Consider the following 8,157-nt stretch of genomic DNA (forward strand, 5'->3'; position numbering starts at 1 on the left):
TCAACAATAATACAATAATATTAGGGGACTTTAACACTCCCCTCACTGAAATGGACAGGTCATCCAAGCAAAAGATCAGCAAGGAAATAAAGGCCTTAAACGACACACTGGACCAGATGGACATCACAGATATATTCAGAATATTTCATCCCAAAGCAACAGAATACACATTCTTCTCTAGTGCACATGGAACATTCTCCAGAATAGATCACATCCTCGGTCCTAAATCAGGACTCAACCGGTATCAAAAGATTGGGATCATTCCCTGCATATTTTCAGACCACAATGCTCTAAAGCTAGAACTCAACCACAAAAGGAAGTTTGGAAAGAACCCAAATACATGGAGACTAAACAGTATCCTTCTAAAGAATGAATGGGTCAACCGGGAAATTAAAGAAGAATTGAAAAAAATCATGGAAACAAATGATAATGAAAATACAACGGTTCAAAATCTGTGGGACACAACAAAGGCAGTCCTGAGAGGAAAATATATAGCGGTACAAGCCTTTCTCAAGAAACAAGAAAGGTCTCAGGTACACAACCTAACCCTACACCTAAAGGAGCTGGAGAAAGAACAAGAAAGAAACCCTAAGCCCAGCAGGAGAAGAGAAATCATAAAGATCAGAGCAGAAATCAATGAAATAGAAACCAAAAAAACAATAGAACAAATCAACGAAACTAGGAGCTGGTTCTTTGAAAGAATTAATAAAATTGATAAACCCCTGGCCCGACTTATCAAAAAGAAAAGAGAAAGGACCCAAATAAATAAAATCATGAATGAAAGAGGAGAGATCACAACTAACACCAAAGAAATACAAACTATTATAAGAACATACTATGAGCAACTCTACGGCAATAAATTTGACAATCTGGAAGAAATGGATGCATTCCTAGAAACATATAAACTACCACAACTGAACCAGGAAGAAATAGAAAGCCTGAACAGACCCATAACCAGTAAGGAGATTGAAACAGTCATTAAAAATCTCCAAACAAACAAAAGCCCAGGGCCAGACGGCTTCCCGGGGGAATTCTACCAAACATTTAAAGAAGAACTAATTCCTATTCTCCTGAAACTGTTCCAAAAAATAGAAATGGAAGGAAAACTTCCAAACTCGTTTTATGAGGCCAGCATCACCTTGATCCCAAAACCAGACAAGGATCCCACCAAAAAAGAGAGCTATAGACCGATATCCTTGATGAACACAGATGCAAAAATACTCAACAAAATACTAGCCAATAGGATTCAACAGTACATTAAAAGGATTATTCACCACGACCAAGTGGGATTTATTCCAGGGCTACAAGGTTGGTTCAACATCCGCAAATCAGTCAATGTGATACAACACATCAATAAAAGTAAGAACAAGAACCATATGATACTCTCAATAGATGCTGAAAAAGCATTTGACAAAGTACAACATCCCTTCCTGATCAAAACTCTTCAAAGTGTAGGGATAGAGGGCACATACCTCAATATCATCAAAGCCATCTATGAAAAACCCACCGCAAATATCATTCTCAATGGAGAAAAACTGAAAGCTTTTCCGCTAAGGTCAGGAACACGGCAGGGATGTCCATTATCACCACTGCTATTCAACATCGTACTAGAGGTCCTAGCCTCAGCAATCAGACAACAAAAGGAAATTAAAGGCATCCAAATCGGCAAAGAAGAAGTCAAATTATCACTCTTCGCAGATGATATGATACTATATGTGGAAAACCCAAAAGACTCCACTCCAAAACTGCTAAAACTTATACAGGAATTCAGTAAAGTGTCAGGATATATAATCAATGCACAGAAATCAGTTGCATTTCTCTACACCAACAGCAAGACAGAAGAAAGAGATATTAAGGAGTCAATCCCATTTACAATTGCATCCAAAACCATAAGATACCTAGGAATAAACCTAACCAAAGAGACACAGAATCTATACTCAGAAAACTATAAAGTACTCATGAAAGAAATTGAGGAAGACACAAAGAAATGGAAAAATGTTCCATGCTCCTGGATTGGAAGAATAAATATTGTGAAAATGTCTATGCTACCTAAAGCAATCTACACATTTAATGCAATTCCTATCAAAGTACCATCCATCTTTTTCAAAGAAATGGAACAAATAATTCTAAAATTTATATGGAACTAGAAAAGACCTCGAATAGCCAAAGGGATATTGAAAAAGAAAGCCAACGTTGGTGGCATCACAATTCCGGACTTCAAGCTCTATTACAAAGCTGTCATCATCAAGACAGCATGGTACTGGCACAAAAACAGACACATAGATCAATGGAACAGAATAGAGAGCCCAGAAATAGACCCTCAACTCTATGGTCAACTAATCTTCGACAAAGCAGGAAAGAATGTCCAATGGAAAAAAGACAGCCTTTTCAATAAATGGTGCTGGGAAAATTGGACAGCCACATGCAGAAAAATGAAATTGGACCATTTCCTTACACCACACACAAAAATAGACTCAAAATGGATGAAGGACCTCAATGTACGAAAGGAATCCATCAAAATCCTTGAGGAGAACACGGGCAGCAACCTCTTCGACCTCTGCCGCAGCAACATCTTCCTAGGAACAACGCAAAAGGCAAGGGAAGCAAGGGAAAAAATGAACTACTGGGATTTCATCAAGATCAAAAGCTTTTGCACAGCAAAGGAAACAGTTAACAAAATCAAAAAACAACTGACAGAATGGGAGAAGATATTTGCAAACGACATATCAGATAAAGGACTAGTGTCCAGAATCTATAAAGAACTTAGCAAACTCAACACCCAAAGAACAAATAATCCAATCAAGAAATGGGCAGAAGACATGAACAGACATTTCTGCAAAGAAGACATCCAGATGGCGAACAGACACATGAAAAAGTGCTCCATATCACTCGGCATCAAGGAAATACAAATCAAAACCACAATGAGATATCACCTCACACCAGTCAGAATGGCTAAAATCAACAAGTCAGGAAATGACAGATGCTGGCGAGGATGCGGAGAAAGGGGAACCCTCCTACACTGTTGGTGGGAATGCAAGCTGGTGCAGCCACTCTGGAAAACAGCATGGAGGTTCCTCAAAATGTTGAAAATAGAACTGCCCTATGACCCAGCAATTGCACTATTGGGTATTTACCCTAAAGATACAAATGTAGTGATCCAAAGGGACACATGCACCCGAATGTTTATAGCAGCAATGTCCACAATAGCCAAACTATGGAAAGAACCTAGATGTCCATCAACAGATGAATGGATCAAGAAGATGTGGTATATATACACAATGGAATACTATGCAGCCATCAAAAGAAATGAAATCTTGCCATTTGCAACAACGTGGATGGAACTAGAGCGTATCATGCTTAGCGAAATAAGTCAAGCAGAGAAAGACAACTATCATATGATCTCCCTGATATGAGGAAGTGGTGATGCAACATGGAGGCTTAAATGGGTAGAAGAATAAATGAAACAAGATGGGATTGGGAGGGAGACAAACCATAAGTGACTCTTAATCTCACAAAACAAACTGAGGGTTGCCGGGGGGAGGGGGTTGGGGAGAAGGGGGTGGGATTATGGACATTGGGGAGGGTATGTGATTTGGTGAGTGCTATGAAGTGTGTAAACCTGGTGATTCACAGACCTGGGGATAAAAATATATGTTTATAAAAAATATATGTTTATAAAAAATAAAAAATTTAAAAAAAAAGCCTTTGATATCCTTTTGCTATTTTTTAATTATATATTTTTTTCTATTTGTATCTGTTGGTTTTTAACCTCTTTTCAGATATAAGATTTGTAAGTATTTTCTTCCATTCTTTGGATTGTGTTTTCATTCCCTTTTGGGTTTTTTTGGCAATGCAGAAACTTTAGTTTGATGTAATACCATGTATTTATTTTTGCTTCTTTTGCTTGTGTTTTTGGCCTGGTATCCAAAAAACTATTGGCAAGACCAATGTCAAGGAGAATTTTTCCTATGTTTTCCTTTAGGAAATTTAGTTTCATGCATCACATTTAAGTCTTTAATCTATTTCAAGTTAAGATTTATGAGTGATATAAGGTTCCCGTTTCATGCTGGTTTATGTGACTATTCAGTTTTAAATATCATTTATTGAACAGACTATCTTTACCCATTATATATGTTGGCCCCTGTCAAATATTAGGGGACTGTATGAAAGAATTGATTTCTGGACTCTCAATTCTGTTCTACTTGTTTACTGGTCTGTTTTTATGCCAGTATACTTTATTGTTTTGAGCATGAGGGCTTTGTAGTATAGTTTCAAATCAAGAAGTGTAATTTCGCTTCTTCATTCTTTCTCAGAACTGCTTTAATTATTTGTTGTCTTTTAAGGTCTCATATAAATTTTAGGATTCTTTACTTACTTCTGTAAAAAAAAATATTGGATTTTTTAAAAAGATTATTTATTTATTTATTTGACAGAGAGAGAGATGACAAGCAGGCAGAGAGGCAGGCAGAGAGAGAAGAGGTAGCAGCTTCGTGCTGAGCTGAGAGCCTGATGCAGGGCTCGATCCCAGGACCCTGGGATCATGACCTGAGCCAAAGGCAGCGGCTTAACCCACTGAGCCACCCAGGCGCCCCTAACATTGGATTTTTGATAGGAATTGAATTTAAAGATGGTTTTCGGTAGTATGGACATTTTAACAATGTTAATTCTTACCATTCATAAATATGAGCTATCTTTCCATTTATGTCTCCTTCAAATTCTTTATCAATGTCATAATTTATGGGGTACAGATCTTTCATCTTCTTAGTAAAATCTATTCCTAAGTATTTTATTATTTTTGATGCTATTGTGAATTAGATTGTTCTCTTTATTTTTTCAGATAGTTCATCATTAGAGTGTTAAAATGCTCCTGTCTTGTGCTTACTTTGGCAGCACATATACTAAAATTGGAATGATGCAGAGAAGATTAGCCTGATCACTGAGCAAGGATGACATGAAAAACTATTATAAAAAAATGAAACAAAACAAAATTCCTGTCTTTTATATATTGATCTTGTATTTGGCAGCTTTATTAAATTTGTTTATTCAAAATTTTTTGTGAAGTTTTTAGGATTTTTTTACATGTAAGTTCATGTTATCCAAAAAAAGAAAATTTTACTTCTTCCTTTTTTTTTTTTTTTGGAGTCTTTTATTTCTTTGTGTTCCTTGTTTCTCTGGCTAGGACATCCAGTACTATGTCAAATGAGAGTAGTGAAAGTGGACACACTTGTCTTTTTTCTGATCTTTAAGGGGAAAACTTTCAAACTTTTTTGATTGAATATGAGATTAGCTCTGGGCTTGCAATATGTGTTTTTTCTTTAATGGATTTTTTAAATTATTTTTTAAAATTTTTTTATAAACATATAATGTGTTTTTATCCCTAGGGGTACAGGTCTGTGAATCACCAGGTTTACACATTTCACCGCACTCACCATCACTCACCATAGCACCTGCCCTCCCCAATGTCCATACCCCCACCATCCTCTCCCAACACACCTCCCCCCAGCAACCCTCATTCTGTTTTGTGAGATTCAGTCTTTTATGGTTTGTCTCCCTCCCAATCCCATCTTCTTGTATTTTTCTTTTCGTACGCCCGAAACCGCCTATGTTGCATCTCCACTTCATCATATCAGGGAGATCATATGATAGTTGTCTTTCTCAAATTGATTTATTTCGCCAAGCATAATACCCTCTAGTTCCATCCATGTCATCACAAATAGCAGGATTTCATTTCTTTTGATGGCTGCACAGTATCCCATTGTACATATATACCACATCTTATTTATTGATTGATCTGTTGAAGGACATTTAGGTTCTTTCCATAGTTTAACTATTGTGGACATTGCTGCTATAAACATTTGGGTGCATGTGCCCCTTCAGAATGCCACGTTTGTATCTTTAGGGTATATACCCAGTACTACAATCACTGGGTCATAGGGTACTTCTATTTTCAGCTTTTTGAGGCACCTCCATGCTGTTTTCCAGAGTGGTTGCACCAGCTTGCATTCCCACGTACAGTGTAGGAGGGTTGCCCTTTCTCCACATCCTCGCCAGCATCTGTCATTGACTGACTTGTTCGTTTTAGCCATTCTGAAAGGTGTGAGGTGGTATCTCATTCCGGTTTTGATTTGTATTTCCCTGATGCCGAGTGATGTGGAGCATTTTTTCATGTGTCTGTTGGCCATTTGGATGTATTCTTTGCAGAAATGTCTGTTCATGTCCTCTGCCCATTTTTTCATTCGATTATTTGTTCTTAGGGTGTTGAGTTTGATAAGCTCTTTATAGATTTTGGATAGATACTGGCCCTTTATCTCGTATGTCATTTGCAAATATCTTCTCCCAGATAACTTCTGACAGTCATCTTTTGGCTTTGTTAACTGTTTCCTTTGCTGTGCAAAAGCTTTTTGATCTGATGAAATCCCAGTAGTTCATTCTTGTCCTTGCTTCTCTTGCCTTTGGCGATGTTCCTAGGAAGAAGTTGCTGCTGCTGAGGTCAAAGAGGTTGCTACCTGTTCTCTCCTCAAGGATTTTGATGGATTCCTTTCTCACATTATGCTTCTTCATCCATTTCCAGTGTATTTTCATGTGTGGTGTAAGGAAATGGTCCAATTTCATTTTTCTGCATGTGGCTGTTCAATTTCCCCAACACCATTTGTTGAAGAGGCTGTCTTTTTTCCATAGGACATTCCTTCCTGCTTTGTTGAAGATTAGTTGACCATAGAGTTGAGGGTGTATTTCTGGGCTCTCTATTCTGCTCCATTGATCTATGTCTGTTTTGGGGACAGTTCCCTACTATCTTGATGATGACAACTTTGTAATAGAGCTTGAGGTCTGGAATTGTGATGCCAACAACTTTGGCTTTCTTTTTCAATATTCCTCTGGCTATTCGAGGTATTTTCTAGTTCCATATATATTTTAGGATGATTTGTCCCATTTCTTTGAAAACAATGGATGGGACTTTGATAGGGATTGCATTAAATGTGTAGATTGCTTTAGGTAGCATAGACATTTTCACAATATTTGTTCTTCCAATACAGGAGCATGGAACATTTTTCCATTTCTTTGTGTCTTCTTCAATTTCTTTCATGAGTACTTTAGAGTTTTCTGAGTATAGATTCTTTGTTAGGTTTATTCCTAGGTATCTTAGGGTTTTGCGTGCAGTTGTAAATGGGATTCACTCCTTAATTTCTATTTCTTCAGTCTTGTTGGTATAAAAAAATGCAACCAATTTCTGTTCATTGATTTATATCCTGACACTTTACAGAATTTCTATACAAGTTATAGCAGATTTGGAGTGGAGTCCTTTAAGTTTTCCACATACAGTATCATATCATCTGCAAACAGGGATAGTTTGACTTCTCTTCTGCCAATTTGGCAAAATTTGGATGGCTTTAATTTCTTTTTGTTGTCTGATTGCTGAGGCTAGGACTTCGAGTACAATGTTGAATAGCAGTGGTGATAACGGACATCCCTGCCGTGTTCCTGACCTCAGCGGAAAAGTATTCAGTTTTTCTCCATTGAGAATGATATTTGCAGTGGGTTTTTCATAGATGGCTTTGATAATATTGATAATATGTGCCCTCTATCGCTACACTTTGAAGAGTTTTTTTTTAAGATTTAATTTATTTATTTGACAGAGAGAGAGATCACAAATAGGCAGAGAGACAGAGAGAGAGATGAGGAGAAGCAGGCTCCCTGCTGAGCAGAAAGCCCAATGCAGGACTCGATCCCAGGCCCCTGGGATCATGACCTGAGCCGAAGGTAGAGGCTCAACCCACTGAGCCACCCAGGTGGCCCCACTTTGAAGAGTTTTAATCAGGAAGGGATACTGCACTTTGCCAAATGCTTTTTCAGCATCTATGGAGAGTATCATATGGTTCTTGTTCTTTCTTTTATTGATGTGTTGTATCACATTGATTGATTTGCAGATGTTGAACCAACCTTGTAGCCCTGGAATAAATCCCAGTTGGTCGTGGTGAATAATCCTTTTAATGTACTGTTGAATCTTATTGGCTAGTATTTTGGTGAGAATTTTCGCATCTGTGTTCATCAAGGATATTGGTCTGTAGTTCTCTTTTTTGATGGGATCCTTGTCTGGTTTTGGGATCAAGGTGATGCTGGCCTCAGAAAAAAAAGAGTTTGGGAGTTTTCCTTCCATTT

The 8,157-nt window shown here is 37.6% G+C and overlaps 1 non-coding gene across 1 annotated transcript; it reads left to right on the forward strand.

The window, feature by feature from the left end:
• Positions 1-4,874: 4,874 nt before the first annotated feature.
• On the forward strand, positions 4,875-4,981 carry LOC131813317 (U6 spliceosomal RNA). The gene has a single exon (XR_009346737.1). It is a non-coding gene; the product is annotated as a U6 spliceosomal RNA (small nuclear RNA).
• The last annotated feature ends 3,176 nt before the right edge of the window (positions 4,982-8,157 follow it).

Source organism: Mustela lutreola, chromosome 12 (genome assembly GCF_030435805.1).
Source record: "Mustela lutreola isolate mMusLut2 chromosome 12, mMusLut2.pri, whole genome shotgun sequence".
Taxonomy (NCBI): domain Eukaryota; kingdom Metazoa; phylum Chordata; class Mammalia; order Carnivora; family Mustelidae; genus Mustela; species Mustela lutreola.